General features: G+C 43.1%; 1 protein-coding gene across 4 annotated transcripts in view; it reads left to right on the plus strand.

Annotated features, from left to right (window-relative positions):
* NEDD9 (neural precursor cell expressed, developmentally down-regulated 9) overlaps positions 1 to 23,465 on the plus strand; it is a 300,840-nt gene that overhangs the window by 96,610 nt on the left and 180,765 nt on the right. For 2 of the 4 annotated variants that reach the window (XM_049715605.1, XM_033434908.2), the window contains exon 5: positions 12,588 to 12,947. The gene's annotated coding sequence lies outside the window, so the exon portion shown is untranslated. Of the gene's footprint in view, positions 1 to 5,738; positions 6,660 to 10,437; positions 10,524 to 12,587; positions 12,948 to 23,465 lie in introns of those variants that run through there. The other 2 variants (XM_049715606.1, XM_033434909.2) reach the window with 2 other exon arrangements.

A 23,465-nucleotide genomic window follows, 5' to 3' on the forward strand; every position in this document is an offset into this window, starting at 1 on the left:
TCTCCCAGCCTCTCCATGTCACATGCCCAACGCTCACTCGTCAGTTTGCTTCCCTTTTTCGAACACACACCCTTGGTGATGTCACCCAGTGTCACTGCTTCAAATGTCACCCTACATGCTGGTGACTCCCAAAGGTCTATCTCCAGACCTCTCCCCTGGTGTCCACATTCATATATCCTACTTCCTTCTCAACAGCTACACAGGGTCTAAGAACCATGTAGAACTTAGCCTGCCCCAAATCTAACTCTCCCCTCCCCACCAGGTCCCCCACAGCCTTCCTTATCCCTGAAAATGACCACGCCTCCTTCCACTTGCCAGAGCCCAAACCTTTGGGCTTAACCTTGGTTTCTTTCCTTCACTCCCACATCTAAGAGAAAATCCTATTGATCTCACCTCAAATTAGAGCCAAAATTCATCCATTTCTCAACACTGCATTGCTACCACCCTGATCCAAGCCCTCATCGTCTCTTGCTTTGATTATTGCAGTTGTCTCCTAACAGAAATTCCTGCCTCTGCTCTGGCCTCCAGGGTCTCTTCTTAACAGAGACACCAGAGTGATCCTCTAAGGGTGTAAGTCAGATCCTATCACTCTTCTTAAAATCCAGTGGCTCGGGCTTCCCTGGTGGTGCAGTGGTTAAGAATCTGCCTGCCAATGCAGGGGACACGGGTTCGAGCCTTGGTCTGGGAAGATCCCACATGCCGCGGAGCAACTAAGCCCATGCGCCACAATTACTGAGCCTGCGCTCTAGAGCCCGTGTGCCACAACTACTGAGCTCGCGTGCTACAACTACCGAAGCCCGTGTGCCCTAGAGCCCATGCTCCACAGCAAGAGAAGCCACCGCAATGAGAAGCCTGTGCACCGCAACGAAGAGTGGCCCCTGCTCGCCGCAACTAGAAAAAGCCCGAGCACAGCAACAAAGACCCAAAGCAGCCAGAAATAAATTTTAAAAATTAGTAAAAACAAAAACAAAAACCCGTGGCTCTCCATTTCCCTCAAAGGCGAGGCCAAAGCCCTGACATTGCCTGTGAAACCCTCCCCACTGCCCCCTGATCTGTTTCCTTCCTCTTTCCCCTGGATCACTTCATTCTAGCCCCCTGAGGGTTTCTTGATGATGCCAAGTTCGATCCCACTGCAGGGCACTTGTGTTCTTTGTTCCCGCTGCCATGCCTCACGTCTTGGTCACTCACACCTTTCAGGTCTGTGTGTAAATGTCTTATCAAAGAAGCATTCCTAGGCACCCTGTAAAGGAGCTGTCTCTCCCTCCTGACCTTCCTTCCCCACGTACCCATCATGATATTTTCTACAGCACTTACTTCATCTCTAACAGGAAATGTTTGCTTATTCATTATCTGTCTCTTCATTAGTATGTAAGTTCGCAAGAGCAGGGTGTGGTCTGTTTTATTTATTGCTATATCTCTATCTATCTTACTGAAGAACAGTAATGGGCATATAGTACCAGGCCTTCAATACATACTTGTTGAATACATGATTGACTAAAAATGGATGAAAGAAATGTGTATTGAATGTCTAATATGTGTCGTAAATATATAACTAGGAATTGAGGCTATAAGAAAGGATGAAATCTCACGTCGGGGATCGACAGGTGAGATTGCAGCAGGGTTGAAGAACACAGTTCTGGGGAAAGCCATAAAGAGGACCTTTTAAAGGAGCATGGAAAGGAGATGCTAGAGAGGAAGGCAGTAAACCCAGATAAAATCATCACAGAACACAAGAGAAGATAAAGTTCCAAAGGAAAGGAGATTGACAAGAGTAGCAAGGCTGCAGAAAGATAAAGTAATAGGAAGAAATGGAAAGGACCCATTGGAGGTAGCAAAAGCATTTTGGGGACCTTACTGGTTCCTGGCAACTGTGATAGTAATACCTCCCCCAGGAAGCCTCTGTAAATCCTAATATCCCAGTGTTTATCAATCAGAATATAGGCTCATTGACTTGTCAGTTATCCAGCCATTTAGACTTGAGCAGCCTGAGGGCCTTGAAGAAGGAAATGGCATGTTTGGGGCAATTCCTATGGGCCAGGCACAGTGCTAGGTATTTTGCAAGTACTAATATATTTGATCCTCAGAGCAACCCAGTGAGATAGGTATGATTTCCCATTTTACATATTCAAAAATTGAGGTTCCAGGAGGCTAACCCAGGATCTTGTAACTACTAACGGATACTGGAACCTCTGTCTTTTGGACTCCTTATGAAAAATCTGTATGTTGAGGAGTGTTTGTCCCGTCCTTCCTATGTCATCTGGAAGTTCCACAGAGGTAGACGTGCTGGTTTCTTATCCAATAGCTAATCCTATCTTCCTGCTGACAGAACTGGATTTTCTTTGTGTATGGGGTAACCCTGTGCTTCAGCAAAGACTGAGCCCTTTCCTAATCCCAGAGCCAAAATTTGACTAGTCTAAGCAAATTATGACCATTTCATTTGTCCTGCTGTTGATCAGCTCAGGGACAGGCTTATGATGCAGTTCTGCCTCCTAGGACGTGAGGGCATTTCTGCTGGGGAGTGTCTTCATTTTGGCTTTATTTATTTATGTATTTATTTGCATTTGGATGTGGTTGAGAAGGTACTCCCTAAAGCTATTGCAGCCACTTTGCAACTGTGAGGGAACCAACCACCTGAGAATAAAACTGACATGAAGATATTCATTGATCTACCCCCAGACTTCTTGCTTGGTGAGGCAACAGGTATTTATTGTTCAAGCCACTTTAAGTTCTATTTTCACATTATTTGTAGCCAAAGCATCCAATATACACAATATACTGTGTATATTTTTACCCACTGGTTTATTCCCAGCTCCTAACACAGTGGTAATTGCTCAAAAAAAAATATGTTTTGATTGCCAGCATGAAGAATGTTGTGTATTTCAGAGTAAAGATGAATGAATTCAATGAATTATTACAGGGTATAGAAAATTGAGGTGACAGCATGCCATTGGCATTCTCTCTAAAAGCACAAGAGGAGGAGAGAAAAAGAGCACACCACCACCTGGAAAAAACCCTGGTTGTGTGTAACATGGCAGCATCTCAGTACTCTGTCACCAGGGAGAAATATTTGTGTTAAGACCTCTGTCTATCAGACGGCCATTTCCTCCCATGTAATTAGTTGAAATTTAAAATCAATTTGTGTCCCTGGTTACCGAGGTCCAGACTAAAGAACAGCCTAGATTGTGTTTTCAGTCAGGAGGTGGCTGTGTGCAAGATTTGTGTTGGCATCTTTGAGCTGCAACCACAGCTCACATTTTTGTGGGAAATATCAGATGAAAGTTTTATGGCAACATTCTTCCATCAGGAAGAGCGGGAGGGGGCAGAGGGGACGGGCTTCAGCATGCCCAAGAGAGTTTTTCTCCTTCTGAAACATGTTTAGACTCATTCTTTCCAAATTAATGAGGCCACTTTCCCCTTTCAGAGCAAATGCAGATAGAGAGACAAATGGGTGAAAATTTAGAAACATCAGGGTCCCCTTTCCAAAGCCTCATTTCACAAGGCCCTATGTGGTTTGTGGAAGCAAGTTGAGGTCCTGGTGACTGATAAATACGATATAATTTTAGAACTTTCATAAGCCTGTGTGGCCTTTTTGTTGAAGATCAGCAATTAGGGCCTTAAAGTACTGAAAACAATTACCTAAATCGTTTTCAAAATGTCCATATTCAGTATTAGTTCTGGGCAATGTCTCTTCCTCTTGTTCAGCCCCTGCTTATACTCTTTCATTCAGCTAGATTATTCCAGTTGTGGTTCCCAGATATGGTTCAGCTGCAGTGTATGCAGGGGTGCGTGGGGAAGACGTTCTGGCCGAGGCTTTGGAGAAGAGTCTCTTTGTGCCCACTTGCTCATGGCCCTATTCGGAGGGAAGGGACCCTAAATGATTTCCTACAAACAGATCATCACACTTGACCCCCTGATCCTGGCTGGTGGAACCAGGAAGGGGCAGTTGTTTTTGAAGATGGCCATCCGTAGGCTGACCAGCAGCCAATGAGATAATCCACGGGGAGCCCTCTATAGGACAGGGGTGTCCAGTGGCCTGTCGTGGCCAATGGACTCTATCAGATCCTTTCTCTTAAGAAGTATGAAGGTGACACAGAGAGAAAAATATAAGGGACAGAAGGGTTCAAAAACCAAGAGACTCATGGAGAGGAGACCGTGGGCTAAAGCCATGAGTCAGTAGAATGTAAGATTAAGAAGCGACGCAGGACATTGGAGGGAGCTAAACAGGGTATGAGAAGTATTGAGAAAGAGGCAGTGGCCTCGCGTGGTGCTATGGGTGGCCGCTGCTGAGAGCCAGCAAGATCCTGGGGTCTGTGGACGGAGGATGAAGTACCAGTTCCTGGGAGGCTCGGTCCTGCGTTTATGCTAACTGCCTACCGTTGCTCCGTACGTGCCTTCATCATAAATCTCCATTTGCTGAGAATCTGATGGGGTCAAGCTCTTGCAATCTGAAAGAACTTAACTACTAGGTTCAATATTTACAAACCTTGTGATCTTGGGTAAGTCACTTAACCTCCGTGAACATTAGAGGTTCAATCTCTACCTGCGATAGGCAGAATAATGACCCCAGCATGTCCATGTCCTAATTCTAGGAATCTAAGAATATGTCACTTTACATGGCAAAAGGGATTTTGCAAGTGTGATGAAGTTAGAGACCTTGAATTGGGCTCCTATATTATCCATGAGAGTCCAAGCTAGTCACATGGGTCCTTAAAATCAAATAGGAGAACTTTTCCCAGCTGAGGTTGGGGGAGATATAAGTATAGAGGAGCAGTCATAGAGGTTCAACATTACTGACTTTGAAGATGAAAGAAGAGGCCAGTAGCCAAGGAATATGGGCAACCTCTAGAAGAGAAGAAGGCAAGGGAACAGACTCTCCCCTAGCCCCTCCAAAAGAATGCAGCCACGCCTACACACTAACTAGCCCAGGAGACCGTGTGGGACTTCTAACCTACAGAACTGTAAGATGATAAATGTCTTTTGTCTTAAGCCATTAATTCTGTGGTAACTTGTTACTGCAACAATAGTAAACTAATCCACTATAATATCACTCTACATATATATGGAAAAACATTTAAACGAATACACACTCCAATGTAATATTGGTTATGTCATCTTTTTGAATTCCTTACTTTTTCTGGTTTCAACAATGAGTATATGTTACTTGTGTAATAAAGAAGGGGTTATGTGTACTTTTGGTAAGATTTATTTGGTAAATAATAAGTCCAACAAACATTTCTTGAAGGTACTTTGTGTAGTCCTGAGGTCATTTAGATACTGCACGTTTTTTAGTCTTTGTTAGGCCTGGTATGGTGCACTGTGACAGATCTCAAGGTCATGTTGATGGAGTTCAAAAGTCTACTGAAGAAATTTTAGAAGGACATTTTAGAGACCCTGTGGCTTCACAAGTCCATCAGCCTCACCCAAAGTCTAAAAACTCTTAGGCTCATTCACAGCTACCCAATGTCAATAGGGGAGGACTATTAACTGATATTAGAGTTACCAATACTGGTGATAAGCACAGCAAATGAGACAGTGAGACTCCTTTGAAGGTACTTCTGAACCACTTAAGGTTAAGAACTTGGCTTTGGTGAGTTAAAATTGCAGAGCATGCCCGAAATACCAGTTCTCACTTGAGCAAGAATTTGTTAGCTCTTATCACGACCAACCATCTTCAGGGCTTTGAATGGCCCTAAACCTAATTTCGCATTTAGACAGGACAATAGGTGCTTTGCATGACCTGATTAGAGAATAACGCAAAGCTGTTTCCCATTAGGTCACTTTGACCTGTGGCCGAGCCAAGTTCCCTGGACCTGTCTCCAGCCAAACTACACCCCAGAGGAATGAAGGAAATAGAGCAGATTTTCAGGAGTAGAGATCTTAGCACTTTTCATCGTGTCTTTATTCATCAAATGTTTGTTGGATGTTGTAACTGTGTCCCCAAATGTTCATGTGCATAAGAATTAGCTGGGAGGGTTCCACTCCCCAGAGAAACTGATTCAGCAATTCAAGGGTGGGACCTGGGGATCTATATTTATCCACCTTGTGGGTGATTTTGATACAAGACCTCTACAGACCACTTTGTAAAATGTTTAGTTTGGTCTAAACAAAATGAATAAGCAACAGTTCCTTGCCATCTGGAGCCTTGAAGTCCAAGGAAACAGATGCACTATTATGATACTATGTGATGAGCACAATAATAGAAGTTTTGATGACAGTGAAAGGGGGAAAAGATTCTCTGTCCAGGGGAGTGCAGTCTTGAAGCATGTCGCCGGAAAGAGAAGAAGGAATGGCATTCTGGGTAGGGGAATAGCCTTTACAATCCCCAAATCATGAGAAGACATGAAATACTAGGGAAGAGTGAGCAGTGCAGGGTGATGGGAAGGTGAGAGGAACTCTAGGTGTGGATAAGCAGGAGAGAATCGAAGAAGAGAGCATGGATCTCGATTCACCATCTAAGTCATCTCACTTTGTTTTGTAGGCAACAGGGAGTTGGTGGAAGTTTTTAAGCAGACAGTGACATGAGAAGATTTGAAATTTTTCTATGAGAACATCTAGTATTGTGGAGATGCTCCTTCAACTAATGTCTCCTGAGGACCCACCTTGTGCCCTGTCACAGTTAGAAATTGTTGTGACAGTCCAAGCAATGAAACTAAACTAAGGTATCAGCAGTGGGCATGTATGGAATTGGTCAACAAGATTTAAGATTTAATTTTTTAAATAACAGGATTTGGTGACAGGTTAGATTTAAGAAGCAAGGAGATGTTTGTAATGTTTTAGGGCAGAGAGACTGCTATGGACTAAATGTTTATGTCCCCACCAGATTCTTATGTTGAAGCCTAATCCCCAATGTGATGGCATTAGGAGATTGACATTGGGGAGGTAAGTAGGACATGAGGATGGAGCCCTCATGAATGGGATTAGTGTCCTTATAAGAAGAGACAAAGAAGGATCATCTCTCTCCCCCATGTGAGGATGAAGCAAAAAGAGAGCCATTTACAAACCAGGATAGAGGACCCTCACCAAAACCCAACTGTGTTGGCACCCTTGGTTTCAGACTTCTTGCCTCCGGAACTGTGAAAAATAAATGTTTGGTTGTTTGAACCGTCCAGCCCATGGAATTTCGTTAAAGCAGCTAGAACTGACTAAGACAGAGACTGAAGGGATGATAATGACATTAGTGGAGAGTCAGGAGGAAAAGACTTGCCCCAGACCTAAATGGGAGTAGAGGAGCCCATCCAGAGGGAGAAGTAGAGTGAAAATATGTGAGGTCCAGTGGTGGAACATGGGTAGCAATAAGCGGGGGGATGTAGTGAACTGTGAAGGAAGTGAACTGAGCTGAACGGGATCCCCCAGAGAAAGAAAGAGGGGTCTGAGAATAAAGAAGTGGTTGGTCATTTTAAATGCAACAGAGGAAAGCCATTGTGATGTCTTTTGGTTTCACCATCTAGGATGCCATGGGTGACATTAACAGGGACTACTGCATGCAGAGCTGGGGGTGGGAGCTAGAGGTCAGGATGGAGGGAACGCAGTGAGGAGGAAGGGAATGGAAGGTGTGGCAGTGGGAGCACACAGTGTAGACGAAACAACTCTTTCAGGAAAGCTGAGCATGAAAGGAAGGAGGCAGAGTAAGAAGAAGAGTGGATAGAATTAAGGCACTAAGTATTAGGGTTTCCGTGAACCTGTGGGCACAGGGCTTTTCGCTTATACAATAGGAAAAGTTGTGGTGAAAATAGAGGAGGGATAAGTTGGATTTCTTTTTAGAATTTCTATTGTCTTAGAGTAAAATACTTATATAAAAACTAAAGGGAACAAGTGTGCTGGGGCTTTAAGTACCAGGAATCAGTAAAAAAATATTTCTAAGTCTTTAGAGTAGGAATCTGTCAATATAGGCTTGTGAAATGGAGGCTGCTCTGAGAATCAGGAGGAGGACGTGCTCAAGGGAAAGGAAGGCTAAAGAACCAGCCATGGCAGAGCAAAAAGGGGCTGTAAATTATCATGATACTTGGCAGTCCCTCCCTGGGACTGGGTCACTGTCAGGGCAGCAAACCTACCTCGAGAGAGGCATGATTTGACTTGATTTTTTGGTTAAGTGATTGTGTAGGCATAAAGGAAAATCCAGAAAAATCACCTTATCAAATGACTAATCAACCTTTGGTATTTGATCTGGGAATCTCTACTCAGGGGCAAACCAGTTGGATGTAAATCCACATTTTTGTATATTTAGAAAACAAGTGGTCAAAAGTCAGATAGATGGAGGAGTCTAATCTCTTCAACCATCGAAAACAACAGTGTAATTTTATTTTGTATATTCTTATGAATAAGATGTTGCTTTCCAGTTCCTATTTCATGTGAAACCAGAACATTAGTTTGTACAGTTCCCTCAGAAACCGAGCATAATGTGATGGTTTCAGTCTTGTGTTCTGTTTGTGCACAAGAGCGCGCTCAAGGGCAAGGTTGCACATGTGCATGTTGCAAATTGACGGTGGTTACGTATATTCGTGTAAATGCCTAGCAGATGTCTTCGAAGAATACATACCAAGCAGGTAGCAGGGGTTCCCTTTGGGCAAAGCAGAGGCGAGACCTGAAATTAGGGTTGATGGTTGGAAAGCACTTTAATTTTACCTTCAACGTTAGTTTTTTTACCATATAAACTTATTAGTTGTATATTTTAAAAAGTAATTTAAAAATTATGGTGAAATCAACACTGACAAGATTTTGCTAATTATTCTTTGGGAAGTCAAAGGTGGTTATCATTTAGTAGAGGGATAGGTGATCGAGAAATTAGTGCTTGGTGTTTGCCAGATGCTTAAATGCAATGAATGCCTCCAATAAATCAGAACCCTTTATGTTTGTCATCAGTTCTGTCTTAAAAAGAATTCAGTCTTCCTGCCTTTAGCTCTTCTTGGAACCCATGTTTCTTCAAACAGCTATTCTGTGAGCTAGAAGAATGGTTTCATCTATGAAAATGTCATTTTCCTCCTAATGATAAACATCAAAAATGGTAGCGGGCTTCCCTGGTGGCGCAGTGGTTGAGAGTCCGCCTGCCGATGCAGGGGACGCGGGTTCGTGCCCCGGTCCAGGAGGATCCCACATGCCGCGGAGCGGCTGGGCCCATGAGCCATGGCCGCTAAGCCTGCGCGTCCGGAGCCTGTGCTCCGCACGGGAGAGGCCACAACAGTGAGAGGCCCGCGTACGGCAAAAAAAAAAGTAGCTATTTTTATTAATCCAATGATAATGATTGAAACTATAATTCAAAGGATTGAAGAATGAGCAGAGAGTGAGGATCTGGATGGATGAAAGAGTGAAATTCTGCAGAGATCATGAGGGACGCTGAACGAGCTCACGTCGGCCTCTTACCTCTGCATGGTGTGAGCTCAGGGCTGGGCTCAGGGCTTCTGGAGAGAGAGGAAGGTTTGGAAAGAAGACCTGACCGAGAGTAGGAAATGAGTGAGAAGATTCCTGAGCAGCAGAAGGGCCTCAGCTGAGGTTATTGAGAGAGAGATGCCAGGAAACAATTTGGCCTTTGTTAACTTTTCCCAGTGAGTCTGGGTTGCTCTGAAGCATGAGAGAAAGTAGACTGAACTTCCACTTAGGGCTGGGAATGGGTGAACACCCAGAAGAACAAGAACAAGGAAATCGACATTAACATGTCACTGGAATAGCTTTCCATGGGGCTCTGGCAATGTAAGGGTGCGACACTCTACGACTTGGTTGATGGACGGGAGAACAGAAGAGATGGAAGGCAAAGACGTCCTGTTACAAGAGAGAGAACAGGAGGGTTGTAAGCAGCAAGAGAACAAAAGAGGAAGGTGAATAAGGTTCATTTTGTCATGCCTACTAGACTGTAACTTCTCTTAGGAGCTGATTTTCATTCATTTTTGATTTATCATAGCACTTGTTCAATAAATGCTTTTAATATCGTGAGTGAACCTGTTAAGGGGAATCGTGATCTCACTAGATAATCTACCAACTAAGCTCTGAGTCTCTTGAGTGCAGGCCCTGAGCCTTGTGAACTGATATATCAGAACTGTGCGGGAAAGATCAGAGGAGTTTGCAGGTCCACTATAGTTACTGAATGGACAAATGAGCTGGAGCATTTTGAACTCTGATTTCTTCATCCAAAAATGAAAACCACAAGACCAACTCACAGTCCCGAGAAGGGAGGAGGCATACGTTACAACACTAGACAATTCTGCTCATAAAACGTGCCAGACCAACGCTCGAGCATATTCATTTAAATTCCTCCGTGGGCAGCTGACTCCCCAGGGCTAATACTGTCTTCAGTCGTGGAGGGAAATGAGTCAAGCAAATGGAATCATAAATACACACACGCACACACACACACACACGCACACACGCGGACACGACTTGGCCATAGACTTTTTAAACTTTTTATCTTCTCAAATTCTCCTCACTTCTTTCTCCTTCACCCCTCAGCCTCCACCTCATACAGCTGGCCCTGCTTGGACCAAATATCCATGACATTCAAAACCATTGCCTGGAGGTTGGCTACTGCTTAACAGGTAGTTATAAACCATTCTGTGGTGCTGAGATTCCAGCAATCTGAGATGGCATGAAGAAACTAATTAAAGCAGTCAGGAAGACTGTGTAAATAAAGATGAAAATGTAAACACAGTCTTCATTGGATACAGTGATTACAAATTACACTTGTTTGTTTTTTGTCAGAACCATCTGTGGTTTGTCAGAATTTTGATATGTGGCATAACCTGCCACTAATCAAAAGAAGAAAACAAACCACACGCACACAAAAAAGAAGGAAATCTAAGACTGTAAGTAGGAAAACAGACGTAGGAAACTTCCATCTTTCCAAGTGGGAAAAATATTTAACTTGTTTTTTGCAAACAAATCTGATCTGTCTTTGGACAAAGTCTGAGCTCCTTAGTTTGCCTTGACAGATGTGCCCTCTCTCCATCCTGAAGAGCTCAGCAGCGGGAGGTCCAGGCATGAGGGGGAAAGTGGGGAAAGAAGCCATGAGGATGTAGATGAAATAACCGAGTTAAGGATAATCAAGTTGCCAAACTCAAGGACTTTATTTAAAAGAAGCCCAAGCTTAGTTTTTTTTAGAATATCTAGGGTATCATTGACTTATGGAAACAACTAGCTAGCATTAATCTTCAAGTTACACTATATAACTAAAATATTTTTTCTAAAATTTCGCATTTAAATTTATACTGCATAAACATCTAATGAAGCAAATAATATTTACTGTTATGGTATTTAACTGATATGGGAAATGCATAGAGGAGCATTTTGAAAAAATTATTTACTGTCTATACTTCTCTACCTCTATTGATTTATCATGAATAAATACTCTGCACTATAAAATAAAAACTTAGAATAACTCTACCTCAAATCTGGACCAGTTCCTGATATATAGCATGTACTCAAGAATAGTTTTTTAAGGAGAGGGAAGAGAATGAAAAAAAATGGAGTACCTTAATGGTATTTGTACCATGAAGTTTGCTAATTATGTACATGTATAAAGATTAATGTAGATCTTCTTATTGTTGATGTATTTATAAAGTCCCAGTTGCACAAGGCATTGAGCTGAGTTCTTGTTTCTTTGTTTAAAGGTAGCATCTGTTTACGGACAGAGTATTTCTTAGCATGATTCAGGCCAGCTCGACATTTAAAAATAAATAACGTGGATCTGAGTTTCAGAGAAGTATTACAGGAAATTAAAACTAAACAAAACAACAAGAAAACAGAAGTCACAAGAGTGCAACAGACAACATGAACAGAGTGTAAAGATGAGGGGAAGGCCAAGGACAGCCCTGTCCTTGTCTCGGGGATGGAGCAGGCAGGAGCAGAAACATCAGTCACCACCACATCATTTCGGAATATCAGTCATTCAAACCACCTCCCTCTTCCCTCAATCCTCTATGCCCCCAAGTCATTTCCTAGGCACCAGCAAGGGGTGGGAAGTGGGGCAGAAAAGGAAAAAAAACCAAGGACTGAAGTTATGTATAATTTGCCACTAATAATAATGGTAAGCACGCATATGCTGTTTACTTATTTATTGTGCCAGGTGCTCTTTGGATACATATACTAACTCATTCAATTCTCACAGCAGCCCTTTTATTATTCCCATTTTACAGATGAGGAAGTTGAGGCACGGAAGGATCAAAAGTGTTTAAAGAGTAGAGCCATGATTCAAACCCAGGTAGTCAGTATCAGAGTACATCCCCTTGTGTGCTACTCAAATGCCCAGCTGGAAGAAGACAAGGGTTTGGGATGAAATCCCTTCAATTTCCCTTTCACATAATCAAATCTAGGCTTCTATATCACGTTGTACATAGAAATGATCTGTTTGGGTACCTAGCCCCCAGCACACAGAGTACAGGCTCAATAAATACTTGTCAAATGAAAGGATGTTTCATGTCAATTTATAGTAGAACTCTTTAGAACATATTGAGCTCATAAAACCACAAAATCCTAAATTGATTGGTCTTGAAAAACCTAATTTTTGCCTCAGTGCAGCCTAGAAAGGTGCTTGTGCCACTTAGAAAGTACATCCCACAGAATTTCATGGTGATCCTAATCTAAAGATCTCTTTCTCAAAACAGCAAACGGTGCCGATCAGAACTCGATGGCTCGCCTGTCCCTAAACAACCAGTGGTCCTCAGCATATCAGGAGGTCTGACAGAGGGAAAAAAAAAAAAAAAAGATGCACAGAGAGGAAATGAACTGAGACAACATCACTTCACAGCAACCGGAAGGAAAAACACCCACAAGGTCACCATTCACAGTCTGCATGTGCAGTTGCTCCGTGGGGAAATGCTCACAGCTGCCTTCAGAAGCAAGTCTAGTGGCTGCAGCAACACAGAAGCACGGCCATGAGGCAGGACTGAGCCACCACCTCCTGCCTGCCCGCCCAGAGGGAGGGCAAGGACCCAACCAGAGGATCCCGCAGCCGTTCGCCTGGGGTGAGTTCCCAGACACTTGCTGTGGCCTGAGGGGAAGGCGGGGGGTTCGCTCAGACTCTGACTTCCTGAGCTGGTGTCAGACAACCAGCTGTGTTCCCTGCTGGGGGCGCCCTTATCTGCAGCTGCTGGGAGGGACTCAACAGGCCTCAGCAGGAGAGTCTCCCCCTTCAGGTTGACCTGGAGGCACTGCTTTAGTGCAACTTAAAACCTATGTGATTCTAGTTTCATATCTTCCTGGGTAGGTGCTTCCTGGTGTGTAAAATACATGGCTCCTCCCCCTTCCTACCGGCCTCGCTCCTCCCCCTTCCTACCGGCCCCGGAGAGCTTACCTGAAATGACCCTGAGCTTTTCCTTTTCCTAATTATTTCAGAACCTCTACGTGTGGGCTGTCACTTACAATTTATGGTGGATTAGAGTCATTTAGAATGTCGTTTTCAGCCTCTATGGGAATGACGGAGGGGCAAGAAGTGGTGATGAGAATCAGACTCTGTGTGTGTCCAGGCTCTGCAGAGAATGGGTCATTAGTATCCCCTCTAAGGGGCTGGGGACAAATTACACTGTTCTCTGTGTCCACACTGGGCCACCTGAACAGCTCCACCCTTACTTTTCTCTGTATTTATTAATCCATTTAATGTGTTCATTCATTCAATTGCCTTTCTTCTGCAAAAGACTTGAGGCAACTTTTTATCTTTCTGAAATTACTTCAAAATGAAGAATACATACGGCTTTAAAGAGGAAAGGCCCTTCTAGAAGGGTCAGATGCTATCTCAAGCTGCCAGGAGGTCGGTGAGCAGGCTAGTCCTGGAGCTAGTGACCAGAGGTGAGGGCGGGGGCTCTGGTCTTTTCAGCTCCTGCCTGGAGAGCCCCTCCCTTCCTCCCAGCAGCTGGTTTCCCACCCAGAAGTGGGTGTGAAGAACTATCCTCCAGACAGGACCCTGGGAACCAGCCAAGCGGTTTTCCTCCTTGTTTCTGTTTGCTCCCAAGTTTGCTTATTTTTAAGGACATTTTTGTTCTAAGAATGGAGCAAAGGGGAGCAGTGGAAAGGGCAGGGTGTGAACTCAGTTTCGTGTTAGAGCGCCACCGTTTCTCGTGAATTAGGTCACTAAATTATTGTACAAGTCTCTAGTGAGTATTCACGGTGTGGAAGCCACTTTTAAGTCAAAACTTAAGTAAGATGGAGCAAAACTGACATTGCCCTGCCCCCCAAAAGCTTGTAGTCTGTTGATTAATCATTACCCAAGTGCAATGAGGAGCAGAGCACATCGCTGGGGAGCCTGATCTGTCTGGGCATCAGCGAGGTTTCCATAGCACAGGGGCCACGACAACTGGAGGAGAACAGGCATGAATAAGGCAACGGGCTGGCTAGTGCCAGGTGTAGGGAGCAGCTTATGGCGCTCCCTGAGGCGGGAGACCCGAATTGTCCAGCTAAATTAAGGCCAGTGTGGCCAGAGGGAAGAGAAGAGTGGCTCAGGACGAGGCTAGAGAAAGAGGCAGCGGTGAAGATGCTGCTTATTCTAAAACTGGTGGAGAAGCTTGGGGTGTCGTGGTCTGATCTGCATTTTTAATAAATCCCTTTTGCTACCGTGTGGAGAGTGGATGGGACGGGCCACACCTGCTGACAGGGAGACTGGTTAGAAGGCTGATGAAGTCAGCCAAGCAAGGATATCAGTGGGAGTACAGATGACACAAGGGTGGTAGCAGTAGAGGCGGAGCTAGACAGATAAAGAGTCATCGAGAAAGGAAAATCAACAGGACTTGGGGGTAAATAGGAGAGGAGATCCCAGGGGGAGTGTTGAGATGATCCCCCGTTCTCTGGCTGGGGCGTCCTCGTGGATGTCGACGCTGCCTGCCGCTCACAGAGACTAGAGTAGCTGGTGAATGGCCAGGCCTGGCGTGAGTTCCGCTCTGCAACGGATGATTCTGGAGGGCCTTGAACACATCCAGAGGCAGATGTCAGCCAGGCAGTTGACATGCTGGTCTAGAACTCAGAGCAGTGTCCTGGGGATCCTGAACGTATAGATGCTGATTGATGCCATGGGTATGGATGAAACATCCTTGAGAGAGAATATCAAGTGAGAAATGAGGGGGGTGGCTTAGGAAGGAACCTCAAGAAATCCTAACATTTAAATAGAGGGAGAGGAGAATGAACTCTCTAAGAAGACTAGGTAGTTTCTTGAAAAGTTAAACACAGAATTACCACATGACCCAGCAATTCCACTCCTAGCTATGTACCCCAAAGAATTGAACACAAGGGCTCATGCTTTCATACCAGCACGATTTCACAATCGTGAAAAAGTAGAAACAGCTTAAATGTCCATCAGCAGATGAATGGATAAATAGATTCTGGTATAACCATACGATGGAATATCATTCAGCCACAAAAAGGAATGAAGGTTCTGGGGCTTCCCTGGTGGCGCAGTGGTTGGGAGTCCACCTGCCAACGCAGGGAACACAGGTTCGATGCCTGGTCCAGGAGGATCCCACATGTGGCGGAGCAACTAAGCCCATGCACCGCAACTACTGAGCCTGTGCTCTAGAGCCTGTGAGCCACAATTACTGAGCCTGCACGCCACAGCTACTGAAGCCTGCACACCTAGAGCCCATGCTCCGCAACGGGAGAGGCCACCGCAGTGAGAAGCCCGCACACCACTGCGAAGAGGAGCCCCTGCTCGCCACAACTGGAGAAAGCCTGCACGCAGCAACGAAGACCCGAAGCAGCCAAAAATAAGTTAAAAAAAAAAAAAAGAATGAAGGTCTGATACATGCTACAACATGTATGAACCTCAAAACACCAGGCCCCCAAAGTGTATGATTCCATTTAAACGAAATGTCCGTAATAGGTAAATCAATAGAAACAGAATGTAGATTGGGGTCTGGGAGCAGGGAAGTATGGGGGACAACTGCTTAATGGGTATGGGGCCTCTTTTGGGGGTGATACCAATGTTTTGGAACTAGATAGAGGGGGTGGTTGCACAGCACTGTGAATATATTGACTGTTACTGAATTGTTCCCTTTACATTGGCTAATTTACATTATGTGAGTTTCACCTCAATATTTTTTTTAAAAAGAAAGGAAAAAGAAGACTAGAAAGGTATAACCAGAGGTGCAGGAGAACACAGACTGTATGACTTTGGTCAAATGATATAACTCCTGGTGCCTCTTCCTTTATATGTAAATAAGGGGAAATTAATCGCTGTGGGGAAGGGCTGTGGGTAAGGATTAAATGTGGTAACAATTTTTAAAGTATCTAGCAGGGAAGGGGCGTAGTAGAAGCAGTCAGAGTCCTGCCTACATCCTTCAGGCCTCAGCAGGACTGGGCTGACTTCTAACAGCCTGCACCTTTCTCTCATGACCTGAAGGCTTTCTCCAGGCCAGGTAGGGTCACTGTAATTGCCCAAAGACAAATGAAAATGTCCAGAAATTAACTCTCTAATGGGCTGTAAATATCCCAGCTCCTTGGGCCCGAGTGGAATAACTCTAAGACAGTCTTTCACCTTTTCTCAAAATTTCCACCTGGACTTGTACTTCAGTTGCCCACAGTGGTACCTGGCTTGGTAATGTGCCCTTTATGGCTTTCCTCTCCTCTTTTCACCCTTCCCTCCCTGCAACACACCTCATATCCACTCAAGGGCCCTGGGGTGGGGGGAGGGTCCTTCTCGTCCCTCCACTTGGAGAAAGGACCCAGGTACCAGCATGGGGAAGCTCCTTTAGACTTATCCTGTCCTGTACGAAACTACACCACGTGAAGACACATCCTACCGCAAACCTCCTCCACTTTCCCTCTGCTTCTCTGTCTCCCCATAAACTCATTTGATCAAAAGTTCCAAAGTGTGGGACACAATATGATAATTTGATATGGTACTTGGTACCCAGATATGGCATTTATTCACATTGAGTCACTAGACATTGTCATACAGAGAAATCTTTTCCATTTCTCTCTTTGATCCTCTGTTGTAGGCCTGATCTAAAGACCCCTCTAACCTGTGGCCATTTACCTTTGGCACAAAGAGAAAGTAGACCTCAGGCTATAAGCCATCAGCAGGCAATGGTAGCTAGCTAAAATTTAGTATCATGGTTTCGTCTTCCTGCATTTATTTTTTTAATGACTACCTTCTAGTAACAACAATGGCAATGTGTTTTTATTTGCAGGAGTGGCATGAAAGTAGGTTTTTATTTTTTAATTTACATGTCTTTAATTTTCAAAAAAGTGTCTATTTTTCTTTCTTTGTTTTCTTCCAGTTTTATTGAGATATGGTTGACATATAGCACTGAATAAGTTTAAGGTGTACAACATAATGATTTGACTTACATACATCATGAAATGATTATTATAGTAGAACATTCATCATCTCATATAGATACAACATTAAAGACATTGAAAAAAAGTATATTTTCCTTGTGACAAAAATTCTTAGGATTTACTCTCTTAAAAACTTTGCTATATAATGTAGAGCAGTGTTCATTATATTTATCATGTTGCACATGACATCCCTAGTATTTATTTATCTTATAACTGGAAGTTTGTGCCTTTTGACCACCTTCCCCCAATTCACCATCCCCCACCACCCTAAAAGTGAGTCAGTTTAAAGAAAAGAATCATGTTACTCATTGTACTGGCGGCACACTTGATATGGAAACGCTGCAGGGCCAGGAATGGCCTGGACGTCCTGGGAAGGGAGTGTCCAAGCCACCCTGTGTGCTGCAGGCTTTTTGGTCATCAAAATAAGCAACTTCACTGCGACCACAATGGCTCCCAAATGTCCAGGCAGTGATGGGAAAGACTGCCTGAAATTGACACAGCCCCAGGCTCCAATGCAGGGTAGTTCTGCCCTAAGGACAAACCTTGGGGGTTCAGAGTAACTGCAGAGGTGAAATAAGGTAACAGGCAGAGAGATGCCAATGCATCCACATTCCTTTTCACATTCACTTCAGATTAGAAGCTTTGGTTAAAGGAGGTCTATAACTCAACGCTATTTAATTTCTATAGGCAGCTGTTCTCCCCCAAGGCCCTCCCTCCACTTTCCAAGGAAGGTGGTAAACGAGGGTTGGTAATCCAGATAAGTTTCATTTTAGAAAAATTGTTAAATAATGCGAAACATATAATGTGTACATACATTCCAAATAATAGGAAAAATAAGAAAACAAACACACGTGTACCCACTGCCCACCTTCCCAACCCTTGAAAGGAACTGCGGTCTTAAGTTTTGTGTTAATCACATTCCGTGACTTTTCAGATTGGCCTCATGTGCCTATATGTATACATATATGCATATGTGTATGTGCAATTTATATATAAATTCATTTGTATATAGTTTATGTGTATATGCAGTTGATTTCTGCCTGTTTGGGAACTTTAGACACATGTAATCATACCATATGCATTCCTCCATAACTGGCTCTGTGGCTCAGCGTTGTTTTGGAGGGTTATCCATGTCGATGTAAATACTGACAACTCATTTTCAAGGCTATAGAGCATTCTGTTGTGTAAACAAGTGACAATGTATTTATCGTCTCTATCAGTTGACAGTGCTAGGTCATTGCCAAAGATGAAGACTTGGAGTATGATTGCAGGAAGGCACAATGCTTCCCAAATTTCTCCGTCTCTCATGCACGTCTCTAAACATGTTAGAAACAGGTTTTAACTGGGGATAAAAGGTGAATGAATTAGGCACCTGAGAGCCAAAAGGAAAAAGACATCAAAGGAGGAAAGGGGCCTTAAATGGAGGAAAAGAAGAAATGAAAAGGACTCCTGGGTGGAGAAATGTGCTGGTTGTGGGCACATTAAGGAAAGCTTTCACTCTCACTGGCCACTTCCCCTACCGCATAAACCCTTGGTGCAAGGATCTGTGTGAAACTTCGTTTTCAAAAGCATCCTCTGCCCAAGCAGCAAATGACCACCATGAGTATTAACCACATTGCTAGATCCTGAAGAGTCCACATTTCATCCAAAACTCCCCTGGTGCCTTCCCACTGATGTCTTTTTATTTATATTATTATTTTATTTTATTTTATTTTATTTTATTTTGCGGTACACGGGCCTCTCACTGCTGTGGCCTCTCCCGTTGCAGAGCACAGCCTCCGGACACGCAGGCTCAGCGGCCATGGCTCACGGGCCCAGCCACTCCGCGGCATGTGGGATCTTCCCGGACCGGGGCACGAACCCGTGTCCCCTGCATCGGCAGGCGGACTCTCAACCACTGCGCCACCAGGGAAGCCCCCACTGATGTATTTTTAGATTCATCTTTTCCTTAGAGTATATGGGACTAATTAGCACATAGTCATCATCAAATGGTACCGTGTCCGTGAACCTTTCATAACCTTTGGACTAGTTCCGTGACTCTGAAATTCCCCACCCACAGCTTCACTTGTAAAGAGTGGAAATATTTAGAGGAAGTGATACTATCAGTGGCTCAGCATAACCATGGCAAGTATTTTCCCCAAAAAACACAGTAGTGAGCCTGTGCCTTCTCACATAACAGCATCGCAGCATGGCTGTAGCAAGTTCCGTGTTCTCTTAGCACCTGTTTCTCTAGAGGGAAAATATGCAGGGCTTTACATCACAAGAGAGACAGAACATTGAGGAGGTAATGCCCTCTATCCCTCCACCAGAGTGGAGAAGTTGAGGTCAACTGCTAGTGTCAGGGGTTGTGTCACTGATCTGGCTTCGTTGACTGTAGGGTCTTGGTGGGTGAGGATACTTCCTGGTAAATTACATTTATATATTGACTAATTCACCGAGAGAGTAAAAGACTAAGGGATATTGCAGGGAAACAGAACCAGTAGGATGTGTGTATATATGTACATATAAAGAGAGATTTATTTTAAGGAAATGACTCATGCCTTCATGGAAGCTGGCAAGTTCAAAATCTACAGAGTAGACTGGCAGGCTGGAGGCCCAGGGAAGATTTGATGTTGCGGTTGAGCACAGAGTCAGTCTGCTGGCAGAACTCTTACTCAAAGCGGAAGTTGGTCTTTTTTCTCTTCAGGCCGTCGTCTGATTAGATGAGGCCCGCCCAGAGTATGGAGGGTTCTCACTTTGCTCTGAGTCTACAAATGTTAATCCTACTTAAAAAAATAACTTCACGGCAACATCTGAAGTAATGTTTGACCAAATATCTGGGTATTTTTTTTTTTTAACATCTTTATTGGAGTATAATTGCTTTACAATGGTATGTTAGTTTCAGCTTCACAACAAAATGAATCAGTTATATATATACATATATTCCCATATCTCTTCCCGCTTGCGTCTCCCTCCCTCCCACCCTCCCTATCCCACCCCTCCAGGCGGTCACAAAGCACCGAGCTGATATCCCTGTGCTATGCGGCTGCTTCCCACTAGCTATCTACCTTACGTTTGGTAGTGTATATATGTTTATGCCTCTTTATCGCTTTGTCACCGTTTACCCTTCCCCCTCCCCATAGCCTCAAGTCCATTCTCTAGTTAAGTCTGTGTCTTTATTCCTGTTTCACCCCTAGGTTTTTCATGACATTTTTTTTTTCTTAAATTCCATATATATGTGTTAGCATACGGTATTTGTCTCTCTCTTTCTGACTTACTTCACTCTGTATGACAGACTCTAGGTCTATCCACCTCATTACAAAAAGCTCAATTTCGTCTCTTTTTATGGCTGAGTAATATTCCATTGTATATATGTGCCACATCTTCTTTATCCATTCATCCGATGATGGACACTTAGGTTGTTTCCATCTCTGGGCTATTGTAAATAGAGCTGCAATGAACATTTTGGTACATGACTCTTTTTGAATTATGGTTTTCTCAGGGTATATGCCCAGTAGTGGGATTGCTGGGTCATATGGTAGTTCTATTTGTAGCTTTTTAAGGAACCTCCATACTGTTCTCCACAGTGGCTGTATCAATTTACATTCCCACCAACAGTGTAAGAGGGTTCCCTTTTCTCCACACCCTCTCCAGCATTTATTGTTTCTAGATTTTTTGATGATGGCCATTCTGACTGGTGTGAGATGACATCTCATTGTAGTTTTGATTTGCATTTCTCTAATGATTAGTGATGTTGAGCATTCTTTCATGTGTTTGTTGGCACTCTGTATATCTTCTTTGGAGAAATGTCTGTTTAGGTCTTCTGCCCATTTTTGGATTGGGTTGTTTGTTTTTCTGTTATTAAGCTGCATGAGCTGCTTATAAATTTTGGAGATTAATCCTTTGTCAGTTGCTTCATTTGCAAATATTTTCTCCCATTCTGAGGGTTGTCTTTTGGTCTTCTTTATGGTTTCCTTTGCTGCGCAAAAGCTTTTAAGTTTCATTAGGTCCCATTTGTTTACTTTTGTTTTTATTTCCATTTCTCTAGGAGGTGGGTCAAAAAGGACCTTGCTGTGATTTATGTCATAGAGTGTTCTGCCTATGTTTTCCTCTAAGAGTTTGATAGTTTCTGGCCTTACATTTAGGTCTTTAATCCATTTTGAGCTTATTTTTGTGTATGGTGTTACGGAGTGATCTAATCTCATACTTTTACATGTAGCTGTCCAGTTTTCCCAGCACCACTTATTGAATAGGCTGTCCTTTCTCCACTGTACATTTCTGCCTCCTTTGTCAAAGATAAGGTGACCATATGTGCGTGGGTTTATCTCTGGGCTTTCTATCCTGTTCCATTGATCTATCTTTCTGTTTTTGTGCCAGTACCATACTGTCTTGATAACTGTAGCTTTGTAGTATAGTCTGAAGTCAGGGAGCCTGATTCCTCCAGTTCCTTCTTTCGTTCTCAAGATTGCTTTGGCTATTCGGGGTCTTTTGTGTTTCCATACAAATTGTGAAATTTTTTGTTCTAGTTCTGTGAAAAATGCCAGTGGTAGTTTGATAGGGATTGCATTGAATCTGTAGATTGCTTTGGGTAGTAGAGTCATTTTCACAATGTTGATTCTTCCAATCCAAGAACATGGTATATCTCTCCATCTATTTGTATCATCTTTAATTTCTTTCATCAGTGTCTTATAATTTTCTGCATACAGATCTTTTGTCTCCTTAGGTAGGTTTATTCCTAGATATTTTATTCTTTTTGTTGCAATGGTAAATGGGAGTGTTTTCTTGATTTCACTTTCAGATTTTTCATCATTAGTATATAGGAATGCCAGAGATTTCTGTGCATTAATTTTGTATCCTGCCACTTTACCAAATTCATTGATTAGCTCTAGTAGTTTTCTGGTAGCATCTTTAGGGTTCTCTATGTATAGGATCATGTCATCTGCAAACAGTGACAGCTTTACTTCTTCTTTTCCGATTTGGATTGCTTTTATTTCCTTTTCTTCTCTGATTGCTGTGGCTAAAACTTCCAAAACTATGTTGAATAAGAGTGGTGAGAGTGGGCAACCTTGTCTTGTTCCTGATCTTAGTGGAAATGCTTTCAGTTTTTCACCATTGAGGACGATGTTTGCTGTGGGCTTGTCATATATGGCCTTTATTATGTTGAGGAAAGTTCCCTCTATGCCTACTTTCTGCAGGGTTTTTATCATAAATGGGTGTTGAATTTTGTCAAAAGCTTTCTCTGCATCTATTGAGATGATCATATGGTTTTTCTCCTTCAGTTTGTTAATATGGTTTATCACATTGATAGATTTGCGTATATTGAAGAATCCTTGCATTCCTGGAATAAACCCCACTTGATCATGGTGTATGATCCTTTTAATGTGCTGTTGGATTCTGTTTGCTAGTATTTTGTTGAGGATGTTTGCATCTATGTTCATCAGTGATATTGGCCTGTACTTTTCTTTCTTTGTGACATCCTTGTCTGGTTTTGGTATCAAGGTGATGGTGGCCTCGTAGAAGGAGTTTGGGAGTGTTCCTCCCTCTGCTATATTTTGGAAGAGTTTTAGAAGGATAGGTGTTAGCTCTTCTCGAAATGTTTGATAGAATTCGCCTGTGAAGCCATCTGGTCCTGGGCTTTTGTTTGTTGGAAGATTTTTAATCACAGTTTCAATTTCAGTGCTTGTGATTGGTCTGTTCATATTTTCTATTTCTTCCTGATTCAGTCTTGGCAGGTTGTGCATTTCTAAGAATTTGTCCATTTCTTCCAGATTGTCCATTTTATTGGCATAGAGTTGCTTGTAGTAATCTCTCATGATCTCTTTTATTTCTGCAGTGTCAGTTGTTACCTCTCCTTTTTCATTTCTAATTCTATTGATTTGAGTCTTCTCCCTTTTTTTCTTGATCAGTCTGGCTAGTGGTTTATCTATTTTGTTTATCTTCTCAAAGAACCAGCTTTTAGTTTTATTGATCTTTGCTATTGTTTCCTTCATTTCTTTTTCATTTATTTCTGATCTGATTTTTATGATTTCTTTCCTTCTGCTAGCTTTGGGGTTTTTTTGTTCTTCTTTCTCTAATTGCTTGAGGTGCAAGGTTAGGTTGTTTATTCGAGATGTTTCCTGCTTCTTAAGGTGGGCTTGTATTGCTATAAACTTCCCCCTTAGAACTGCTTTTGCTGCATCCCACAGGTTTTGGGTCGTTGTGTCTCCATTGTCATTTGTTTCTAGGTATTTTTTGATTTC

This window comes from Orcinus orca, chromosome 10 (assembly GCF_937001465.1).
Source record: "Orcinus orca chromosome 10, mOrcOrc1.1, whole genome shotgun sequence".
NCBI lineage: Eukaryota > Metazoa > Chordata > Mammalia > Artiodactyla > Delphinidae > Orcinus > Orcinus orca.